The sequence below is a fragment of the Astyanax mexicanus genome, chromosome 4 (assembly GCF_023375975.1).
Source record: "Astyanax mexicanus isolate ESR-SI-001 chromosome 4, AstMex3_surface, whole genome shotgun sequence".
Taxonomy (NCBI): domain Eukaryota; kingdom Metazoa; phylum Chordata; class Actinopteri; order Characiformes; family Acestrorhamphidae; genus Astyanax; species Astyanax mexicanus.
Genome location: NC_064411.1, coordinates 24,096,987 through 24,123,012, shown reverse-complemented (window position 1 = coordinate 24,123,012; position 26,026 = coordinate 24,096,987). Strand labels below are relative to the sequence as shown.

Below are 26,026 nucleotides of genomic sequence, written 5' to 3'. Positions count from 1 at the left end.
ACTGACTCCGCCCAACAGGAAGTCGGCCATTTTGAAATATCTGCATTTTACACACATTTTTTGTGTACATTGTCAAACTACTCCTAGCAAATTTGATGAATTCTCTTGGTATTTGGTAAAAATAAACATTGAACATATCTGATGATAAATTGTGAAGGAATAGTCGATATCTCAAACGAGCACGAAATGGCAGATGGTTGAATTTTTGAGATCCCACATCAAAACAGGAGGTGAAAACCTAGGTAATGCCAGGTGTTTTGAGGAGGTTATAACGGAGAAAAACTCACAAAATTTGACCAGCCTGCTTATCTAAGGCTGTTGTTTGATGTAGAATTAGAATTTCAAATACATGTATTTTAACAGCGCCATAGCGCCACCTGTATTTTAAATGGATATTTCACATGTTTAACAGGATAGAAAACTCTTGAAAATTGGCACACTCAATAAGACCTCAAAATTACTTTTACCGGTTTCTCGGTTTGGCCCGGTACGATTTGCGCTGTTGTGCGAGGGCCCTACGTCCCCCTGTGACAGGGGGACAACTCGTTATTATTATTCTGCCTCTTTGCGTCCATTTTTGAGGCATTTCCGATACTCGAAAACTCACGCATTTTGGCACAGGCCTCAAGCTCGGCGAAAATTTTAAAGTTCCATAGAGGCTGGACTTAGGCGTGGTTCAGGAGCTCTATAGCGCCCCCAAACGTAGGCAGTGGCTGGGATGAAGTTTGTCCAATGTACACCAACTTTGGTACGCTCATTGACCTCCTCATAAAGAACAAGGATCAATTTGATTTATTTGACTCCGCCCAACAGGAAGTCAGCCATTTTGACAGGAAGTTGCAAAATAAAAAGTTTCCCGCTGGGTTTCGGAGGGGTTAAGATGCTTGAAAACTCCTAAAATTTTACAGAGCTATTTAGCTTAGGCCAAACTTTGACCTTCAGTTGGAATTTCGTAAATTCATGTTTCATCAGCTCTCTAGCGCCACCTATTTTATATCACATTTATAAAAAGCTCTCAGCCTCTTGATAATTGGCAGATTCAATAAGTCTTTGAAATGATTTAGAAATATTTTGTCGTTTTTCTCATGTGTAGCTAGATGACTCTACAGCGCCCCCTATTTTATTTAGGCCATTAAATTAGCTGTAGCTGTCTCAAAATTTCTCCAATATTCTCGATTTTTGGCAACAACATAGAGAGTATCATCCCGCACATATTACCCATTGGCTGGTATTAGCTCCGCCCAACAGGAAGTCGGCCATTTTGAAATTTGTGGAATTTTTACACATTTTTCACGAACTCATTCAAACTCCTCCTAGAGTCTTTGTCAGATTATCTCTAAATTGGGCGTGGGTAGGCTCCAGACATACGTGGTGATAAATTGCGAAGGAATAGTCGATAGCTGAAACGATGACGTAATGGCAGGCAATTAATTTAATGGAGAAGCAACACTAAACAAAAGTGAAACCATGAAACGGTCATAACACAGATGATTGAAAAATCATGAAACTTGGCAAAAACACAAGAGACATCATAAGACACGTTTTTAGTATTGGTAAGACTGACTCCGCCCAACAGGAAGTCGGCCATTTTGAAAAAAGTGTGTTTTACACACATTTTTTGCATACTTTGTCAAACTCCTCCTAGGGAATTTGTTGAATACTCTTGATATTTGTCTGTAATAAACTGCTAACAAACTTGATTGTAAATTGCGAAGGAATAGTCGATATCTTAAACGAGGACGAAATGGCGGACAGTTGAATTGCTTGAGATGCCCCGTTAAAACAGGAAGTGAATACATTCTGGTGTTAGTAGGTGTTTGAGGAGGTTAAAAAGGTTGAAAACTCTCGAAAATTTACAGGCCTGTTTGATTTAAGCAGTAGTTTGATCTGAAATTAAAATTTCTTGTATACGTATTTCATTGGCTCTATAGCGCCACCTAGGTTTCAATGCATATTTGACATTACGGGAATGCTCAAAACCTCTTGAAAATTGACAGATTGCATAAGACCTAAAAACACTTTACAAATATTTTGACAATGTTTTCATGTATAGCTAGCAGACTCTACAGCGCCCCCTAATTCGTTTGTTTAACAAATTAGCTGTGGATGTGTCAAAATTTGTCTAATCTTCTCAAATTTTGGTAGGAGTGTAGATAGTATGACCCTGCACATATTTGCAATTGGCTTGTATTAGCTCCGCCCAACAGGAAGTCGGCCATATTGGAATTTGTAATATTTTTACACATTTTTCACAAACTCATTTAAACTGCTCCTAAAGTCTTTGTCAGATTACCTCTTATTTCGCTGTAAATGAACAACAGACATATTTGATGATAATTGCCAAAGGATTAGTTGATCGGTAAAACGGTGACCCAATGGCGAGCAATTGAGTCACTAGAGACGCAACACTAAACCAAAGTGAAACCATGACATGGTCAGAAAACAGATTATTGAAAATTCATGAAACTTGGCAAAAACACAAAATACATCATTACACACATTTTCAGCATTGGTAGGACTGACTCCGCCCAACAGGAAGTCGGCCATTTTGAAATATCTGCATTTTACACACATTTTTTGTGTACATTGTCAAACTACTCCTAGCAAATTTGATGAATTCTCTTGGTATTTGGTAAAAATAAACATTGAACATATCTGATGATAAATTGTGAAGGAATAGTCGATATCTCAAACGAGGACGAAATGGCAGATGGTTGAATTTTTGAGATCCCACATCAAAACAGGAGGTGAAAACCTAGGTAATGCCAGGTGTTTTGAGGAGGTTATAACGGAGAAAAACCAACAAAATTTGACCAGCCTGCTTATCTAAGGCTGTTGTTTGATGTAGAATTAGAATTTCAAATACATGTATTTTAACTGCACCATAGCGCCACCTGTATTTTAAATGGATATTTCACATGTTTAACAGGATAGAAAACTCTTGAAAATTGGCACACTCAAAAAGACCTCAAAATTACTTTTACCGGTTTCTCGGTTTGGCCCGGTACGATTTGCGCTGTTGTGCGAGGGCCCTACGTCCCCCTGTGACAGGGGGACAACTCGTTATTATTATTCTGCCTCTTTGCGTCCATTTTTGAGGCATTTCCGATACTCGAAAACTCACGCATTTTGGCACAGGCCTCAAGCTCGGCGAAAATTTTAAAGTTCCATAGAGGCTGGACTTTGGCGTTGTTCAGGAGCTCTATAGCGCCCCCAAACGTCGGCAGTGGCCGGGATGAAGTTTGTCCAACGTGCACCAACTTTGGTACGCTCATTGACCTCCTCATAAACAACAAGAATCACTAGGTTTTATTTGACTCCGCCCAACAGGAAGTCGGCCATTTTGACAGGAAGTTGCAAAATAAAAGGTTTCCCGCTGGGTTTCGGAGTGGTTAGGTTGTTTGAAAACTCCTAAAATTTTACAGAGCTATTTGGCCTTGGCCATACTTTAACCGTAAGTTGGAATTTCGTAAATTCGTCTTTCATCAGCTCTCTAGCGCCACCTATTTTATATCATATTTATGAAAAGCTCTCAGCCTCTTGATGATTGGCAGATTCAATAAGTCTTTGAAATGATTTAGGAATATTTTGTCGTTTTTCTCATGTGTAGCTAGAGGACTCTACAGCGCCCCCTATTTTGTTTAGGCCATTAAATTAGCTGTAGCTGTCTCAAAATTTCTCCAATATTCTCGATTTTTGGCAACAACATAGAAACTATCATCCCGCACATATTACCCTTCGGCTTGTACTAGCTCCGCCCAACAGGAAGTCGGCCATTTTGAAATTTGTGGAATTTTTACACATTTTTCACGAACTCATTCAAACTCCTCCTAGAGTCTTTGTCATATTACCTCTAAATTTGGTATGGATAGGCTCCAGACATACATGGTGATAAATTGCGAAGGAATAGTCGATAGCTGAAACGATGATGTAATGGCGGACAATTAATTTAATGGAGACGCAACACTAGACCAAAGTGAAACCATGACACAGTCATAAAACAGATTATTGAAAAATCATGAAACTTGGTAAAAACACAAGAGACATCATAAGACACATTTTTAGTATTGGAATGATTGACTCCGCCCAACAGGAAGTCGGCCATTTTGAAATATGTGCATTTTACACACATTTTTTGCATACTTTGTCGAACTCCTCCTAGGGAATTTGTTGAATACTCTTAATATTTGTCAGTAATAAACTACTAACACACCTGATGATAAATTGCGAAGGAATAGTCGATATCTTCAACGAGGACGAAATGGCGGACAGTTGAATTGCTTGAGATGCCCCGTTAAAACAGGAAGTGAATACATTCTGGTGTTAGTAGGTGTTTGAGGAGGTTAAAAAGGTTAAAAACTCTCAAAAATTTACAGGCCTGCTTGATTTAAGCAGTACTTTGATCTGAAATTAAAATTTCATATATACGTATTTCATTGGCTCTATAGCGCCACCTAGGATTCAATGCATATTTGACATTACGGGAATGCTCGAAACCTCTTGAAAATTGACAGATTGCATAAGACCTAAAAACACTTTACAAATATATTGACAATTTTTTCATGTATAGCTAGCGGACTCTACAGCGCCCCCTAATTGGTTCGTTTAATAAATTAGCTGTGGATGTGTCAAAATTTGTCTAATCTTCTCTAATTTTGGTAGGATCGTAGATAGTATGACCCTGCACATATTTGCAATTGGCTTGTATTAGCTCCGCCCCACAGGAAGTCGGCCATATTGGAATTTGTAATATTTTTACACATTTTTCACAAACTCATTTAAACTGCTCCTAAAGTCTTTGTCAGATTACCTCTTATTTCGCTGTAAATGAACAACAGACATATTTGATGATAACTGCCAAAGGATTAGTTGATCGGTAAAACGGCGACCCAATGGCGAGCAATTGATTCACTAGAGACGCAACACTAAACCAATGTGAAACCATGACACGGTCAGAAAACAGATTATTGAAAATTCATGAAACTTGGCAAAAACACAAAAGACATCATTACACACATTTTCAGCATTGGTAGGACTGACTCCGCCCAACAGGAAGTCGGCCATTTTGAAATATCTGCATTTTACACACTTGTTTTGTGTACATTGTCAAACTACTCCTAGCAAATTTGTTGAATTCTCTTGGTATTTGGTAAAAATAAACATTGAACATATCTGATGATAAATTGTGAAGGAATAGTCGATATCTCAAACGAGGACGAAATGGCAAATGGTTGAATTTGTGAGATGCCACATCAAAACAGGAGGTCAAAACCTAGGTAATGCCAGGTGTTTTGAGGAGGTTATAACGGAGAAAAACTCACAAAATTTGACCGGCCTGCTTATCTAAGGCTGTTCTTTGATGTAGAATTAGAATTTCAAATACATGTATTTTAACAGCGCTAAAGCGCCACCTGTATTTTAAATGAATATTTCACGTGTTTAACAGGATAGAAAACTCTTGAAAATTGGCACACTCAATAAGACCTTAAAATTACTTCTACTGGTTTCTCGGTTTGGCCCGGTACGATTTGCGCTGTTGTGCGAGGGCCCTACGTCCCCCTGTGACAGGGGGACAACTCGTTATTAGGGCCCGAGCACCGAAGGCGCAGGCGAAGCCTGCACCGGAGGTGCAAAGCCCTATTGTTTTTGGTCCGTTTATTATTAGGGCCCGAGCACCGAAGGCGCAGGCGAAGCCTGCACCGGAGGTGCAAAGCCCTATTGTTTTTGGTCCGTTTATTATTATTATTATTATATTCAGGTTCGCCCATTTTTGAGGCCTTTCCGATACTCGAAAACTCATACAAATTGGCATCGGCCTAAAACTCAGCGAAAATGAAAAAGTTACATAAGGCATGGGCGTGGTCGTGGTTTAGGAGCTCTATAGCGCCCCCAAACGTAGGCAGTGGCCGGGATGAAGTTTGTCCAATGTGCACCAACTTTGGTACGCTCATTGACCTCCTCATAAAGAACAAGAATCACTTGGATTTATCTGACTCCACCCAACAGGAAGTCGGCCATTTTGGCAGGAAGTCGCAAAATATAAAGTTTCCCGCTGGGTTTCGGAGGGGTTATGATGTTCGAAAACTCATAAAACTTGAAAAGCTTATTTGGCTCAGGATGTACTTTGATAGTGAACTCGAATTTCGCACTTTTGATTTTCATCAGCTCTCTAGCGCCACCAATTTTACATGACATTTATGGAAAGCGCTCAGCCTCTTGATAATTGGCAGATTCATTAAGGCCTCGAAATGATTTAGATATGTATTGTCATTTTTGTTGTGTGTAGCTAGATGACTCTACAGCGCCCCCTATTTGGTTGGGCTAATAAATTAGCCGTGACCTTCTCAAAAATTCTCAGATATTCTCGATTTTTGGCAGAAACATAGACAATATGATTCCGCACATATTAGCAATCGGCATGCATTGGCTCCGCCCAACAGGAAGTCGGCCATTTTGGAATTTGTGGAATTTTTACACATTTTTCACAAACTCATTCGAACTCCTCCTAGAGTTTTCGTCAGATTATCTCTAAATTGTCTGTGGATAGGCTTCAGACATACTTGGTGATAAATTGCGAAGGAATAGTCGATAGCTGAAACGACAACGTAACAGCGAGTAATTAATTTAATGGAGACGCAACACTAGCCCAAATAGAAACATTAGCATGGTCAGAACACAGGTGTTTGAAAAATCATGAAACTTTACAGAAACATAATAGACATCATTACACACATTGTCACCATTGGTGTGATTGACTCCGCCCAACAGGAAGTCGGCCATTTTGAAATATGTGCATTTTACACACATTTTTTGCATACTTTGTCAAACTCCTCCTAGGGAATTTATTGAATACTCTTGATATTTGTCAGCAATAAACTACTAACATACCTGATGATAAATTGCGAAGGAATAGTTGATATCTTAAATGAGGACGAAATGGCGGACAGTTGAATTGTTTGAGATACCCCGTTAAAATAGGAAGTGAATACATTCTGGTGTTGGTAGGTGTTTGAGGAGGTTACAAAGCATGAAAACTCACAAAACTTTACAAGCCTGCTTGATTTAAGCGGTCCTTTGATCGAAAATTGAAATTTCATATATACGTATTTTATTGGCTCTATAGCGCCACCTAGGTTGCAATGAATATTTTACATTACGGGAATGCTCAAAAACTCTTGAAAATTGTCAGATTCCATAACACCTAAAAACACTTTACAAATATTGTGATAATTTTTTCATGCTGACTCTACAGCGCCCCCTAATTTGTACGGTTAATAATTTAGCTGTGGATGTGTCAAAATTTGTCTAATCTTCTCAAATGTTGGTAGGAGCGTAGATACTTTGACTCTGCACATATTTGCAATTGGCTTGTATTAGCTCCGCCCAACAAGAAGTCGGCCATATTGGAATTTCTAATATTTTTACACTTTTTTCACAAACTCATTTAAACTGCTCCTAAAGTCTTTGTCAGATTACCTCTTATTTCGCTGTCAATGAACAACAGACATATTTGATGATAACTGCCAAAGGATTAGTTGATCAGTAAAACGGTGACCCAATGGCGAGCAATTGATTCACTAGAGACGCAACACTAAACCAAAGTGAAACCATGACACGGTCAGAAAACAGATTTTTGAAAATTCATGAAACTTGGCAAAAACACAAAAGACATCATTACACACATTTTCAGCATTGGTAGGACTGACTCCGCCCAACAGGAAGTCGGCCATTTTGAAATATCTGCATTTTACACACATTTTTTGTGTACATTGTCAAAATACTCCTAGCAAATTTGTTGAATTCTCTTGGTATTTGGTAAAAATAAACATTGAACATATCTGATGATAAATTGTGAAGGAATAGTCGATATCTCAAACGAGGACGAAATGGCAGATGGTTGAATTTGTGAGATGCCACATCAAAACAGGAGGTGAAAACCTAGGTAATGCCAGGTGTTTTGAGGAGGTTATAACGGAGAAAAACTCACAAAATTTGACCGGCCTGCTTATCTAAGGCTGTTCTTTGATGTAGAATTAGAATTTCAAATACATGTATTTTAACAGCGCTAAAGCGCCACCTGTATTTTAAATGGATATTTCACGTGTTTAACAGGATAGAAAACTCTTGAAAATGTAAATTGGCACACTCAACAAGACCTTAAAATTACTTTTACCGGTTTCTCGGTTTGGCCCGGTACGATTTGCGCTGTTGTGTGAGGGCCCTACGTCCCCCTGTGACAGGGGGACAACTCGTTATTATTATTATTAGGGCCCGAGCACCGAAGGCGCAGGCGAAGCCTGCACCGGAGGTGCAAAGCCCTATTGTTTTTGGTCCGTTTATTATTATTATTATTATTATTATTATTCTGCCTCTTTGCGTCCATTTTTGAGGCATTTCCGATACTGGAAAACTCACGCATTTTGGCACAGGCCTCAAGCTCGGCGAAAATTTTAAAGTTCCATAGAGGCTGGACTTTGGCGTTGTTCAGGAGCTCTATAGCGCCCCCAAACGTCGGCAGTGGCCGGGATGAAGTTTGTCCAACGTGCACCAACTTTGGTACGCTCATTGACCTCCTCATAAACAACAAGAATCACTAGGTTTTATTTGACTCCGCCCAACAGGAAGTCGGCCATTTTGACAGGAAGTTGCAAAATAAAAAGTTTCCCGCTGGGTTTCGGAGTGGTTAGGATGTTTGAAAACTCCTAAAATTTTACAGAGCTATTTGGCCTTGGCCATACTTTGACCGTAAGTTGGAATTTCGTAAATTCGTCTTTCATCAGATCTCTAGCGCCACCTATTTTATATCATATATATGAAAAGCTCTCAGCCTCTTGATGATTGGCAGATTCAATAAGTCTTTGAAATGATTTAGGAATATTTTGTCGTTTTTCTCATGTGTAGCTAGAGGACTCTACAGCGCCCCCTATTTTGTTTAGGCCATTAAATTAGCTGTAGCTGTCTCAAAATTTCTCCAATATTCTCGATTTTTGGCAACAACATAGAAACTATCATCCCGCACATATTACCCTTTGGCTTGTACTAGCTCCGCCCAACAGGAAGTCGGCCATTTTGAAATTTGTGGAATTTTTACACATTTTTCACGAACTCATTCAAACTCCTCCTAGAGTCTTTGTCATATTACCTCTAAATTTGGTATGGATAGGCTCCAGACATACATGGTGATAAATTGCGAAGGAATAGTCGATAGCTGAAATGATGACGTAATGGCGGACAATTAATTTAATGCAGACGCAACACTAGACCAAAGTGAAACCATGACACAGTCATAAAACAGATTATTGAAAAATCATGAAACTTGGTAAAAACACAAGAGACATCATAAGACACGTTTTTAGTATTGGAATGATTGACTCCGCCCAACAGGAAGTCGGCCATTTTGAAATATGTGCATTTTACACACATTTTTTGCATACTTTGTCGAACTCCTCCTAGGGAATTTGTTGAATACTCTTGATATTTGTCAGTAATAAACTACTAACACACCTGATGATAAATTGCGAAGGAATAGTCGATATCTTAAACGAGGACGAAATGGCGGACAGTTGAACTGCTTGAGATGCCCCATTAAAACAGGAAGTGAATACATTCTGGTGTTAGTAGGTGTTTGAGGAGGTTAAAAAGGTTGAAAACTCTCGAAAATTTACAGGCCTGCTTGAATTAAGCAGTACTTTCATCTGAAATTAAAATTTCTTGTATACCTATTTCATTGGCTCTATAGCGCCACCTAGGTTTCAATGCATATTTGACATTATGGGAATGCTCAAAACCTCTTGAAAATTGACAGATTGCATAAGACCTAAAAACACTTTACAAATATTTTGACAATTTTTTCATGTATAGTTAGCAGACTCTACAGCGCCCCCTAATTCGTTTGTTTAATAAATTAGCTGTGGATGTGTCAAAATTTGTCTAATCTTCTCAAATTTTGGTAGGATCGTAGATAGTATGACCCTGCACATATTTGCAATTGGCTTGTATTAGCTCCGCCCAACAGGAAGTCGGCCATATTGGAATTTGTAATATTTTTACACATTTTTCACAAACTCATTTAAACTGCTCCTAAAGTCTTTGTCAGATTACCTCTTATTTCGCTGTAAATGAACAACAGACATATTTGATGATATTTGCCAAAGGATTAGTTGATCGGTAAAACGGTGACCCAATGGCGAGCAATTGAGTCACTAGAGACGCAACACTAAACCAAAGTGAAACCATGACATGGTCAGAAAACAGATTATTGAAAATTCATGAAACTTGGCAAAAACACAAAAGACATCATTTCACACATTTTCAGCATTGGTAGGACTGACTCTGCCCAACAGGAAGTCGGCCATTTTGAAATATCTGCATTTTACACTCATTTTTTGTGTACATTGTCAAACTACTGCTAGCAAATTTGATGAATTCTCTTGGTATTCGGTAAAAATAAACATTGAACATATCTGATGATAAATTGTGAAGGAATAGTCGATATCTCAAACGAGGACGAAATGGCAGATGGTTGAATTTTTGAGATCCCACATCAAAACAGGAGGTGAAAACCTAGGTAATGCCAGGTGTTTTGAGGAGGTTATAACGGAGAAAAACTCACAAAATTTGACCAGCCTGCTTATCTAAGGCTGTTGTTTGATGTAGAATTAGAATTTCAAATACATGTATTTTAACAGCGCCATAGCGCCACCTGTATTTTAAATGGATATTTCACATGTTTAACTGGATAGAAAACTCTTGAAAATTGGCACACTCAATAAGACCTCAAAATTACTTTTACCGGTTTCTCGGTTTGGCCCGGTACGATTTGCGCTGTTGTGCGAGGGCCCTACGTCCCCCTGTGACAGGGGGACAACTCGTTATTATTAGGGCCCGAGCACCGAAGGCGCAGGCGAAGCCTGCACCGGAGGTGCAAAGCCCTATTGTTTTTGGTCCGTTTATTATTATTATTATTATTATTCTGCCTCTTTGCGTCCATTTTTGAGGCATTTCCGATACTCGAAAACTCACGCATTTTGGCACAGGCCTCAAGCTCGGCGAAAATTTTAAAGTTCCATAGAGGCTGGACTTTGGCGTTGTTCAGGAGCTCTATAGCGCCCCCAAACGTCGGCAGTGGCCGGGATGAAGTTTGTCCAACGTGCACCAACTTTGGTACGCTCATTGAACTCCTCATAAACAACAAGAATCACTAGGTTTTATTTGACTCCGCCCAACAGGAAGTCGGCCATTTTGACAGGAAGTTGCAAAATAAAAAGTTTCCCGCTGGGTTTCGGAGTGGTTAGGATGTTTGAAAACTCCTAAAATTTTACAGAGCTATTTGGCTTAGGCCATACTTTGACCGTAAGTTGGAATTTCGTAAATTCGTCTTTCATCAGCTCTCTAGCGCCACCTATTTTATATCATATTTATAAAAAGCTCTCAGCCTCTTGATAATTGGCAGATTCAATAAGTCTTTGAAATGATTTAGGAATATTTTGTCGTTTTTCTCATGTGTAGCTAGAGGACTCTACAGCGCCCCCTATTTTGTTTAGGCCATTAAATTAGCTGTAGCTGTCTCAAAATTTCTCCAATATTCTCGATTATTGGCAACAACATAGAAACTATCATCCCGCACATATTACCCTTTGGCTTGTACTAGCTCTGCCCAACAGGAAGTCGGCCATTTTGAAATTTGTGGAATTTTTTCACATTTTTCACGAACTCATTCAAACTCCTCCTAGAGTCTTTGTCATATTACCTCTAAATTTGGTGTGGATAGGCTCCAGACATACATGGTGATAAATTGCGAAGGAATAGTCGATAGCTGAAACGATGACGTAATGGCAGACAATTAATTTAATGGAGACGCAACACTAGACCAAAGTGAAACCATGACACAGTCATAAAACAGATTATTGAAAAATCATGAAACTTGGTAAAAACACAAGAGACATCATAAGACACGTTTTTAGTATTGGAATGATTGACTCCGCCCAACAGGAAGTCGGCCATTTTGAAATATGTGCATTTTACACACATTTTTTGCATACTTTGTCGAACTCCTCCTAGGGAATTTGTTGAATACTCTTGATATTTGTCAGTAATAAACTACTAACACACCTGATGATAAATTGCGAAGGAATAGTTGATATCTTAAACGAGGACGAAATGGCGGACAGTTGAATTGCTTGAGATGCCCCGTTAAAACAGGAAGTGAATACATTCTGGTGTTAGTAGGTGTTTGAGGAGGTTAAAAAGGTTAAAAACTCTCAAAAATTTACAGGCCTGCTTGATTTAAGCAGTACTTTGATCTGAAATTAAAATTTCATATATACGTATTTCATTGGCTCTATAGCGCCACCTAGGTTTCAATGCATATTTGACATTACGGAAATGCTCAAAACCTCTTGAAAATTGACAGATTGCATAAGAACTAAAAACACTTTACAAATATTTTGACAATTTTTTCATGTATAGCTAGCGGACTCTACAGCGCCCCCTAATTCGTTCGTTTAATAAATTAGCTGTGGATGTGTCAAAATTTGTCTAATCTTCTCAAATTTTGGTAGGATCGTAGATAGTATGACCCTGCACATATTTGCAATTGGCTTGTATTAGCTCCGCCCAACAGGAAGTCGGCCATATTGGAATTTGTAATATTTTTACACAGTTTTCACAAACTCATTTAAACTGCTCCTAAAGTCTTTGTCAGATTACCTCTTATTTCGCTGTAAATGAACAACAGACATACTTGATGATAATTGCCAAAGGATTAGTTGATCGGTAAAACGGTGACCCAATGGCGAGCAATTGAGTCACTAGAGACGCAACACTAAACCAAAGTGAAACCATGACATGGTCAGAAAACAGATTATTTAAAATTCATGAAACTTGGCAAAAACACAAAAGACATCATTACACACATTTTCAGCATTGGTAGGACTGACTCCGCCCAACAGGAAGTCGGCCATTTTGAAATATCTGCATTTTACACACATTTTTTGTGTACATTGTCAAACTACTCCTAGCAAATTTGATGAATTCTCTTGGTATTTGGTAAAAATAAACATTGAACATATCTGATGATAAATTGTGAAGGAATAGTCGATATCTCAAACGAGGACGAAATGCCAGACTGTTGAATTATTGAGATCCCACATCAAAACAGGAGGTGAAAACCTAGGTAATGCCAGGTGTTTTGAGGAGGTTATAATGGAGAAAAACTCACAAAATTTGACCAGCCTGCTTATCTAAGGCTGTTGTTTGATGTAGAATTAGAATTTCAAATACATGTATTTTAACAGCGCCATAGCGCCACCTGTATTTTAAATGGATATTTCACATGTTTAACAGGATAGAAAACTCTTGAAAATTGGCAAACTCAATAAGACCTCAAAACTACTTTTACCGTTTTCTCGGTTTGGCCCGGAACGATTTGCGCTGTTGTGCGAGGGCCCTACGTCCCCCTGTGACAGGGGGACAACTCGTTATTATTATTATTATTATTATTATTATTCTGCCTCTTTGCGTCCATTTTTGAGGCATTTCCGATACTCGAAAACTCACGCATTTTGGCACAGGCCTCAAACTCGGCGAAAATTGTAAAGTTCCATAGAGGCTGGACTTTGCCGTGGTTCAGGAGCTCTATAGCGCCACCAAACATCGGCATTGGCCGAGATGAAGTTTGTCCAACGTGCACCAACTTTGGTACGCTCATTGACCTCCTCATAAACAACAAGAATCACTTGGTTTTATTTGACTACGCCCAACAGGAAGTCGGCCATTTTGACAGGAAGTTGCGAAATAAAAAGTTTCCCGCTGGGTTTCGGAGGGGTTAAGATGTTTGAAATCTCCTAAAATTTTACAGAGCTATTTGGCTTAGGCCAAACTTTGACCTTAAGTTGGAATTTCGTAAATTCGTGTTTCATCAGCTCTCTAGCGCCACCTATTTTATATCACATTTATAAAAAGCTCTCAGCCTCTTGATAATTGGCAGATTCAATAAGTCTTTGAAATGATTTAGAAATATTTTGTCGTTTTTCTCATGTGTAGCTAGATGACTCTACAGCGCCCCCTATTTTATTTAGGCCATTAAATTAGCTGTAGCTGTCTCAAAATTTCTCCAATATTCTCGATTTTTGGCAACAACATAGAAAGTATCATCCCGCACATATTACCCATTGGCTGGTATTAGCTACGCCCAACAGGAAGTCGGCCATTTTGAAATTTGTGGAATTTTTACACATTTTTCACGAACTCATTCAAACTCCTCCTAGAGTCTTTGTCAGATTATCTCTAAATTGGGCGTGGGTAGGCTCCAGACATACATGGTGATAAATTGCGAAGGAATAGTCGATAGCTGAAACGATGACGTAATGGCAGGCAATTAATTTAATGGAGAAGCAACACTAAACAAAAGTGAAACCATGACACGGTCATAACACAGATGATTGAAAATTCATGAAACTTGGCAAAAACACAAGAGACATCATAAGACACGTTTTTAGTATTGGTAAGACTGACTCCGCCCAACAGGAAGTCGGCCATTTTGAAAAAAGTGTGTTTTACACACATTTTTTGCATACTTTGTCAAACTCCTCCTAGGGAATTTGTTGAATACTCTTGATATTTGTCTGTAATAAACTGCTAACATACTTGATTGTAAATTGCGAAGGAATAGTCGATATCTTAAACGAGGACGAAATGGCGGACAGTTGAATTGCTTGAGATGCCCCATTAAAACAGGAAGTGAATACATTCTGGTGTTAGTAGGTGTTTGAGGAGGTTAAAAAGGTTGAAAACTCTCGAAAATTTACAGGCCTGCTTGATTTAAGCAGTAGTTTGATCTGAAATTAAAATTTCATATATACATATTTCATTGGTTCTATAGCGCCACCTAGGTTTCAATGCATATTTGACATTATGGGAATGCTCAAAAACCTCTTGAAAATTGACAGATTGCATAAGACCTAAAAACACTTTACAAATATTTTGACAATTTTTTCATATATAGCTAGCGGACTCTACAGCGCCCCCTAATTTGTTCATTTAATAAATTAGCTGTGGATTTGTCAAAATTTGTCTAATCTTCTCAAATTTTGGTAGGAGTGTAGATAGTATGACCCTGCACATATTTGCAATTGGCTTGTATTAGCTCCGCCCAACAGGAAGTCGGCCATATTGGAATTTGTAATATTTTTACACTTTTTTCACAAACTCATTTAAACTGCTTCTAAAGTCTTTGTCAGATTACCTCTAAATTAGCTGTGAATGAACATCAGACACAGTTGATGAAAATCGCCAAAGGAATAGTTGATCGCTAAAACGGTGACGTAATGGCAGTCAATTGATTGACTAAAGACGCAACACTAAACCAAAGTGAAACCATGACACGGTCAGAACATAGATGATTGAAAATTCCTGAAACTTGGCAAAAACACAAGAGACATCATTAGACACGTTTTCAGTATTGGTAGGACTGACTCCGCCCAACAGGAAGTCGGCCATTTTGAAACATCTGCATTTTACATACATTTTTTGTGTATGTTGTCAAACTACTCCTAGAAATTTTGTTGAATTCTCTTGGTATTTGGTAAAAATAAACATTGAACATATTTGATGATAAATTATGAAGAAATAGTCGATATCTCAAACGAGGAGGAAATGGCAGACTGTTGAATTATTGAGATGCCACATCAAAACCGTAGGTTGACACCTAGGTAATGCTAGGTGTTTTGAGGAAGTTATAAGAGATAAAAGCTCACAAAATTTGACCGGCCTGCTTATCTGAGGCTGTTGTTTGATCTAGAATTAGAATTTTAAATACATATGTTTTAACAGCGGTATAGCACTACCTGTATTTTAATTGGATATTTCACATGTTTATTTGGATAGAAAACTCTTGAAAATTGGCACACTCAATTAAGACCTCAAAATTACTTTCACCGGTTTCTCGGTTTGGCCCGGTACGATTTGCGCTGTTATGCGAGGGCCCTACGTCCCCCTGTGACAGGGGGACAACTCGTTATTAGGGCCCGAGCACCGAAGGCGCAGGCGAAGCCTGCACCGGAGGTGCAAAGCCCTATTGTTTTTGGAATGTTTATTATTATTATTATTATTATTATTATTATTTTTATTTACAAACTTCGCGCCCATTTTTGAGGCCTTTCCGATACTCGAAAACTCATGCATTTTGGCACAGACATCAAAACCCGTGAAAAATTTGAAATTCCATGGTTCATGGGTTTGGGCGTGGTTCAGGAGCTCTATAGCGCCACCAAACGTTGCCAGTGGCCGGGATGAAGTTTGTCCAATATGCACCAACTTTGGTACACTCATTGACCTCCTCATGCAGAACAATAATCACTCGGTTTTATCAGACTCCGCTCAACAGGAAGTCTGCCATTTTGACAGGAAGTCGCAAAATAAAAAGTTTCCCGTGCTGGTTTGGAGGGGTTATGATGTTCGAAAACTCATAAAACTTGACAGGCCTATCTGGCTTAGGCCGTACTTTGAGAATTAATTCGAATTTTGTAAATTCATCTTTAACCAGCTCTCTAGCGCCACCTTTTTTACATCACATTTATGGAAAGCACTCAGCCTCTTGATAATTGGCAGATTCAATAAGGCCTCAAAATTATTTAGAAACGTTTTGTCATTTTTTTTGTGTGTAGCTAAATGACTCTACAGCGCCCCCTATTTATTTTAGCTAATTAATTAACTGTGGCCTTCTCAAAAATTCTCCAATATTCATGATATTTGGTAGAAACATAGACAACATGATCCCGCACATATTAACAATAGGCATGCATTTGCTCCGCCCAACAGGAAGTCGGCCATATTGGAATTTGTGACATTTTTACACATTTTTCACATACTCATTCGAACTCCTCCTAGAGTCTTTGTCAGATTACCTCAAAATTGGGCGTGGATAGGCTCCAGACATAAGTGGAGATAAATTGCGAAGGAATAGTCAATAGCTGAAACGGTGTCGTAATGGCGGGCAATTGATTAACTAGAGACGCAACACTAAACCAAAGTGAAACCATGACACGGTCAGAACACAGATGATTGGAAACTCCTGAAATTTGGCGAAAACACAAGAGACATCATTAGACACGTTTGCCGTATTGGTAGGACTGACTCCACCCAACAGGAAGTCGGCCATTTTGAAATATGTGCATTTTACACACATTTTTTGCATACTTTGTCGAACTCCTCCTAGGGAATTTGTTGAATACTCTTGATATTTGTCAACAATAAACTACTAACACACCTGATGATAAATTGCGAAGGAATAGTCGATATCTTAAACGGGGACGAAATGGCAGACAGTTGAATTGCTTCAGATACCCCATTTAAACAGGAAGTGAATACATTCTTGTGTTGGTAGGTGTTTGAGGAGGTTAAAATGGATGAAAACTCACAAAACTTTACAGGCCTGCTTGTTTTACGTGGTCCTTTGGTCTGAAATTGAAATTTCATATATACGCATTTCATTGGCTCTATAGTGCCACCTAGGTTTCAAATGAATATTTGACATTACGGGAATAATCAAAAACTCTTGAAAATTGTCAGATTGCATAGGACCTAAAAACACATTACAAATATTGTGATAATTTTTTCATGTGTAGCTAGCTGACTCTACAGCGCCCCCTAATTTGTTCAGTTAATAAATTAGCTCTGGATGTGTCAAAATTGGTCTAATGTTCTCCAATTTTGGTAGGAATGTAGATACTGTGACCCTGCACATATTTGCAATTGGCTTGTATTAGCCAACAGGAAGTCGGCCATATTGGAATTTGTAAGATTTTTACACTTTTTTCACAAACTCATTTAAACTGCTCCTAAAGTCTTTGTCAGATTACCTCTTATTTCACTGTAAATGAACAACAGACATATTTGATGAAAACTGCCAAAGGATTAGTTGATCGCTAAAACAGTGACGTAATGGCGGGCAATTGATTGACTAGAGACGCAACACTAAACCAAAGTGAAACCATGACACGGTCAGAACACAGATGATTGAAAATTCATGAAACTTGGCAAAAACACAAGAGACATCATTACACACGTTTTCAGTATTGGTAGGACTGACTCCGCCCAACAGGAAGTCTGCCATTTTGAAATATCTGCCTTTTACATACATTTTTTGCGTATGTTGTCAAACTACTCCTAGAAATTTTGTTGAATTCTCTTGGTATTTGGTAAAAATAAACACTGAACATATCTGATGACAAATTGTGGAGGAATAGTCGATATCTTAAACGAGGACGAAATGACGGACGGTTGAATTTTTGAGATGCCACCTCAAAACAGGAAGTTGACACCTAGGTAATGCAAGGTGTTTTGAGAAGGTTATAACTGAGGAAAACTCACAAAATTTGACCGGCCTGCTTATCTGAGGCGGTTCTTTGATCTAGAATTAAAAATTCAAATACATCTGTTTTCACAGCTCTATAGCGCCACCTATATTTTAAATGAATATTTGACATTTTTGGCAGAATAGAAAACTCTTGAAAATTGGCACACTCAATGAGACCTCAAAATTACTTTCACCGGTTTCTCGGTTTGGCCCGGTACGATTTGCGCTGGTGTGCGAGGGCCCTACGTCCCCCTGTGACAGGGGGACAACTCGTTATTAGGGCCCGAGCACCGAAGGCGCAGGCGAAGCCTGCACCGGAGGTGCAAAGCCCTATTGTTTTTGGTCCGTTTATTATTATTATTATTATTATTATTATTATTTTTATTTTTAAACTTTGCGCCCATTTTTGAGGCCTTTCTGATACTCGAAAACTCTTGACTTTTGGCACAGACATCAAAGCCGGTGAAAAATTTGAAATTTCACAGTTCCTGGGCTTGGGCGTTGATCAGGAGCTCTATAGCGCCCCCAAACGTTGCTAGTGGCCGGGATAAAGTTTGTCCAATGTGCACCAACTTTGGTACGCTCATTGACCTCATTATACCGATCAAGAATCACTTGGATTTATTTGACTCTGCCTAACAGGAAGTCTGCCATTTTGGCAGGAAGTCGCAAAATAAAAAGTTTCCCGTGGTGTTTTGGGTGGGTTACGATGTTCGAAAACTCATAAAATTTCACAGGCATATTGGGCATAGGCTGTACTTTGATGTAAAATTGGAATTTTTCATATTCATAATTTATCAGCTCTCTAGCGCCACCTATTTTATATGACATTTATAGAAAGCTCTTAGCCTCTTCTAAATAAGCAGACCCAATAATGCCTTTAAATGATTTCGAGAAATGTAATCGTTTTTCTAATGTGGAGCTAAATGACTCTACAGCGCCCCCTATTTGGTTTAGGCTAATAAATTAGCGGTAGCTGTCTCAAATTTTCCCCAATGTTCAAGATTTTTGGTAGAAAAATAGATATTACGATGCCACACATAATACCCATTGGCATGTATTAGCTCCGCCCAACAGGAAGTCGGCCATTTTGAAAAATGTTAAATTTTTACACATTTTTCACGAACTAATTCGAACTCCTCCTAGAGTCTTTGTCAGATTACAACTAAATTGTCTGTGGATAGTCTCCAGACATACGTGGTGCTAAATTGCGAAGGAATAGTCGATAGCTGAAACGATGACGTAATGGCGGGCAATTGATTTAATGGAGACACAACACTAAACCAAATAGAAACATTAGCATGGTCAGAATACAGCTGCTTGGAAATTCATGAAACTTGGCAAAAATATAAAAGACATCATTACACACGTTTTCAGTGTTGATATGATTGACTCCGCCCAACAGGAAGTCGGCCATTTTGAAAAACGTGCATTTTACACACATTTTTTGCATACTTTGTCGAACTCCTCCTAGGGAATTTGTTGAATACTCTTGATATTTGTCAACAATAAACTACTACCATCCTTGATGATAAATTGCGAAGGAATAGTCGATATCTTAAACGAGGACGAAATGGCGGACAGTTGAATTGCTTGAGATACCCCATTAAAATAGGAAGTAAATACATTCTGGTGTTAGTAGGTGTTTGAGGAGGTTAAACAGGTTGAACACTCACAAAACTTTTCAGGCCTGCTTGATTTAAGCAGTACTTTGATTAAAAATTGAAATTTCATATATACATGTTTCATTGGCTCTATAGCGCCACCTAGGTTTCAATGCATATTTGACATTACGGAAATGCTCAAAAACTCTTGAAAACTGTCAGATTCCATAAGATCTAAAAAACACTTTACAAATATTGTGATAATTTTTTCATGTGTAGCTAGCGGACTCTACAGCGCCCCCTAATTCGTGCGTTTAATAAATTAGCTTTGGATGTGTCAAAATTTGTCTAATTTTGTCAAATTTTGGTAGTAGCGTAGATACTATGACTTTGCACATATTTGCAATTGGTTTGTATTAGCTCCGCCCAACAGGAAGTCGGCCATTTTGAAATTTGTGTAATTTTTACAAATTTTTAACAAACTCATTTAAACTGCTCCTAAAGTCTTTGTCAGATTACCTCTAAATTAGCTGAGAATGAACATCAGACACAGTTGATGAAAATTGCCAAAGGAATAATTGATCGCTAAAACGGTGACGTAATGGCGGGCAATTGATTGACTAGAGACGCAACACTAAACCAAAGTGAAACCATGACACAGTCAGAACACAGATGATTAAAAATTCATGAAACTTGGCAAAAACACAAGAGACATCATTAGACACGTTTTCAGTATTGGTAGGACTGACTCCGCCCAACAGGAAGTCGGCCATTTTGAAATATCTGAATTTTACATACATTTGTTGTGTATGTTGTCAAACTACTCATAGAAATTTTCTTGAATTCTCTTGGTATTTGGTAAAAATAAACATTAAACATATCTGATGATAAATTGTGAAGGAATAGTCGATATCTCAAACGAGGACGAAATGGCAGATGGTTGAATTTGTGAGATGCCACATCAAAACAGGAGGTCAAAACCTAGGTAATGCCAGGTGTTTTGAGGAGGTTATAACGGAGAAAAACTCACAAAATTTGACCGGCCTGCTTATCTAAGGCTGTTGTTTGATGTAGAATTAGAATTTCAAATACATGTATTTTAACAGCGCTATAGCGCCACCTGTATTTTAAATGGATATTTCACATGTTTAACAGGATAGAAAACTCTTGAAAATTGGCACACTCAATAAGACCTTAAAATTACTTTTACCGGTTTCTCGGTTTGGCCCGGTACGATTTGCGCTGTTGTGCGAGGGCCCTACGTCCCCCTGTGACAGGGGGACAACTCGTTATTATTATTTTTATTTACAAACTTCGCGCCCATTTTTGAGGCCTTTCCGATACTCGAAAACTCATGCATTTTGGCACAGACATCAAAACCCGTGAAAAATTTGAAATTCCATGGTTCATGGGTTTGGGCGTGGTTCAGGAGCTCTATAGCGCCCCCAAACGTTGCCAGTGGCCGGGATGAAGTTTGTCCAATATGCACCAACTTTGGTACACTCATTGACCTCCTCATGCAGAACAATAATCACTCGGTTTTATCAGACTCCGCTCAACAGGAAGTCTGCCATTTTGACAGGAAGTCGCAAAATAAAAAGTTTCCCGTGCTGGTTTGGAGGGGTTATGATGTTCGAAAACTCATAAAACTTGACAGGCCTATCTGGCGTAGGCCGTACTTTGAGAATTAATTCGAATTTTGTAAATTCATCTTTAACCAGCTCTCTAGCGCCACCTATTTTACATCACATTTATGGAAAGCACTGAGCCTCTTGATAATTGGCAGATTCAATAAGGCCTCAAAATTATTTAGAAACGTTTTGTCATTTTTTTTGTGTGTAGCTAAATGACTCTACAGCGCCCCCTATTTATTTTAGCTAATTAATTAACTGTGGCCTTCTCAAAAATTCTCCAATATTCATGATATTTGGTAGAAACATAGACAACATGATCCCGCACATATTACCAATAGGCATGCATTGCTCCGCCCAACAGGAAGTCAGCCATATTGGAATTTGTGACATTTTTACACATTTTTCACATACTCATTCGAACTCCTCCTAGAGTCTTTGTCAGATTACCTCAAAATTGGGCGTGGATAGGCTCCAGACATAAGTGGAGATAAATTGCGAAGGAATAGTCAATAGCTGAAACGGTGTCGTAATGGCGGGCAATTGATTAACTAGAGACGCAACACTAAACCAAAGTGAAACCATGACACGGTCAGAACACAGATGATTGGAAATTCCTGAAATTTGGCGAAAACACAAGAGACATCATTAGACACGTTTGCCGTATTGGTAGGACTGACTCCACCCAACAGGAAGTCGGCCATTTTGAAATATGTGCATTTTACACACATTTTTTGCATACTTTGTCGAACTCCTCCTAGGGAATTTGTTGAATACTCTTGATATTTGTCAACAATAAACTACTAACACACCTGATGATAAATTGCGAAGGAATAGTCGATATCTTAAACGGGGACGAAATGGCGGACAGTTGAATTGCTTGAGATGCCCCATTAAAACAGGAAGTGAATACATTCATGTGTTGGTAGGTGTTTGAGGAGGTTGAAATGGATGAAAACTCACAAAACTTTACAGGCCTGCTTGTTTTACGTGGTCCTTTGGTCTGAAATTGAAATTTCATATATACGCATTTCATTGGCTCTATAGCGCCACCTAGGTTTCAATGAATATTTGACATTACGGGAATAATCAAAAACTCTTGAAAATTGTCAGATTGCATAGGACCTAAAAACACATTACAAATATTGTGATAATTTTTTCATGTGTAGCTAGCTGACTCTACAGCGCCCCCTAATTTGTTCAGTTAATAAATTAGCTCTGGATGTGTCAAAATTGGTCTAATGTTCTCCAATTTTGGTAGGAATGTAGATACTGTGACCCTGCACATATTTGCAATTGGTTTGTATTAGCTCCGCCCAACAGGAAGTCAGCCATATTGGAATTTGTAAGATTTTTACACTTTTTTCACAAACTCATTTAAACTGCTCCTAAAGTCTTTGTCAGATTACCTCTTATTTCACTGTAAATGAACAACAGACATATTTGATGAAAACTGCCAAAGGATTAGTTGATCGCTAAAACAGTGACGTAATGGCGGGCAATTGATTGACTAGAGACGCAACACTAAACCAAAGTGAAACCATGACACGGTCAGAACACAGATGATTGAAAATTCATGAAACTTGGCAAAAACACAAGAGAAATCATTACACACGTTTTCAGTATTGGTAGGACTGACTCCGCCCAACAGGAAGTCTGCCATTTTGAAATATCTGCATTTTACATACATTTTTTGCGTATGTTGTCAAACTACTCCTAGAAATTTTGTTGAATTCTCTTGGTATTTGGTAAAAATAAACACTGAACATATCTGATGACAAATTGTGAAGGAATAGTCGATATCTTAAACGAGGACGAAATGACGGACGGTTGAATTTTTGAGATGCCACCTCAAAACAGGAAGTTGACACCTAGGTAATGCAAGGTGTTTTGAGGAGGTTATAACTGAGGAAAACTCACAAAATTTGACCGGCCTGCTTATCTGAGGCAGTTCTTTGATCTAGAATTAAAAATTCAAATACATGTGTTTTAACAGCGCTAAAGCGCCACCTGTATTTTAAATGGATATTTCACGTGTTTAACAGGATAGAAAACTCTTGAAAATTGGCACACTCAATAAGACCTTAAAATTACTTTTAACGGTTTCTCGGTTTGGCCCGGTACGATTTGCGCTGTTGTGCGAGGGCCCTACGTCCCCCTGTGACAGGGGGACAACTCGTTAGGGCCCGAGCACCGAAGGCGCAGGCGAAGCCTGCACCGGAGGTGCAAAGCCCTATTGTTTTTGGTCCGTTTATTATTAGGGCCCGAGCACCGAAGGCGCAGGCGAAGCCTGCACCGGAGGTGCAAAGCCCTATTGTTTTTGGTCCGTTTATTATTATTAGGGCCCGAGCACCGAAGGCGCAGGCGAAGCCTGCACCGGAGGTGCAAAGCCCTATTGTTTTTGGTCCGTTTATTATTATTATTATTATTATTATTATTATTATTATTCTGCCTCTTTGCATCCATTTTTGAGGCATTTCCGATACTCGAAAACTCACGCATTTTGGCACAGACCTCAAGCTCGGCGAAAATTTTAAAGTTCCATAGAGGCTGGACTTTGGCGTTGTTCAGGAGCTCTATAGCGCCCCCAAACGTCGGCAGTGGCCGGGATGAAGTTTGTCCAACGTGCACCAACTTTGGTACGCTCATTGACCTCCTCATAAACAACAAGAATCACTAGGTTTTATTTGACTCCGCCCAACAGGAAGTCGGCCATTTTGACAGGAAGTTGCAAAATAAAAAGTTTCCCGCTGGGTTTCGGAGGGGTTAGGATGTTTGAAAACTCCTAAAATTTTACAGAGCTATTTGGCTTAGGCCATACTTTGACCGTAAGTTGGAATTTCGTAAATTCGTCTTTCATCAGCTCTCTAGCGCCACCCATTTTATATCATATTTATGAAAAGCTCTCAGCCTCTTGATAATTGGCAGATTCAATAAGTCTTTGAAATGATTTAGGAATATTTTGTCGTTTTTCTCATGTATAGCTAGAGGACTCTACAGCGCCCCCTATTTTGTTTAGGCCATTAAATTAGCTGTAGCTGTCTCAAAATTTCTCCAATATTCTCGATTTTTGGCAACAACATAGAAAGTATCATCCCGCACATATTACCCATTGGCTGGTATTAGCTCCGCCCAACAGGAAGTCGGCCATTTTGAAATTTGTGGAATTTTTACACATTTTTCACCAACTCATTCAAACTCCTCCTAGAGTCTTTGTCAGATTATCTCTAAATTGGGCGTGGATAGGCTCCAGACATACATGGTGATAAATTGCAAAGGAATAGTCGATAGCTGAAATGATGACGTAATGGCGGACAATTAATTTAATGGAGACGCAACACTAGACCAAAGTGAAACCATGACACGGTCATAAAACAGATGATAGAAAAATCATGAAACTTGGTAAAAACACAAGAGACATCATAAGACACGTTTTTAGTATTGGAATGATTGACTCCGCCCAACAGGAAGTCGGCCATTTTGAAATATGTGCATTTTACACACATTTTTTGCATACTTTGTCGAAGTCCTCCTAGGGAATTTGTTGAATACTCTTGATATTTGTCAGCAAAAAACTACTACCATCCGTCATGATAAATTGCGAAGGAATAGTCGATATATTAAACGAGGACGAAATGGCGGCCAGTTGAACTGCTTGAGATGCCCCATTAAAACAGGAAGTGAATACATTCTGGTGTTAGTAGGTGTTTGAGGAGGTTAAAAAGGTTAAAAACTCTCGAAAATTTACAGGCCTGCTTGAATTAAGCAGTACTTTCATCTGAAATTAAAATTTCTTGTATACGTATTTCATTGGCTCTATAGCGCCACCTAGGTTTCAATGCATATTTGACATTACGGGAATGCTCAAAACCTCTTGAAAATTGACAGATTGCATAAGACCTAAAAACACTTTACAAATATTTTGACAATTTTTTCATATATAGCTAGCGGACTCTACAGCGCCCCCTAATTGGTTCGTTTAATAAATTAGCTGTGGATGTGTCAAAATTTGTCTAATCTTCTCAAATTTTGGTAGGATCGTAGATAGTATGACCCTGCACATATTTGCAATTGGCTTGTATTAGCTCCGCCCAACAGGAAGTCGGCCATATTGGAATTTGTAATATTTTTACACATTTTTCACAAACTCATTTAAACTGCTCCTAAAGTCTTTGTCAGATTACCTCTTATTTCGCTGTAAATGAACAACAGACATATTTGATGATAACTGCCAAAGGATTAGTTGATCGGTAAAACGGTGACCCAATGGCGAGCAATTGATTCACTAGAGACGCAACACTAAACCAAAGTGAAACCATGACATGGTCAGAAAACAGATTATTGAAAATTCATGAAACTTGGCAAAAACACAAAAGACATCATTACACACATTTTCAGCATTGGTAGGACTGACTCCGCCCAACAGGAAGTCGGCC

General features: G+C 38.8%; 1 long non-coding RNA gene across 1 annotated transcript in view; it reads left to right on the top strand.

Moving 5' to 3' along the window:
- Positions 1-7,785: 7,785 nt before the first annotated feature.
- The window catches only part of LOC125801628 (uncharacterized), a 57,516-nt gene continuing 39,275 nt past the window's right edge, over positions 7,786-26,026 (top strand). Inside the window, exon 1 of the long non-coding RNA XR_007438836.1 lies at positions 7,786-7,930. This is a non-coding gene — a long non-coding RNA (uncharacterized LOC125801628). The remainder of the gene's footprint in view (positions 7,931-26,026) is intronic.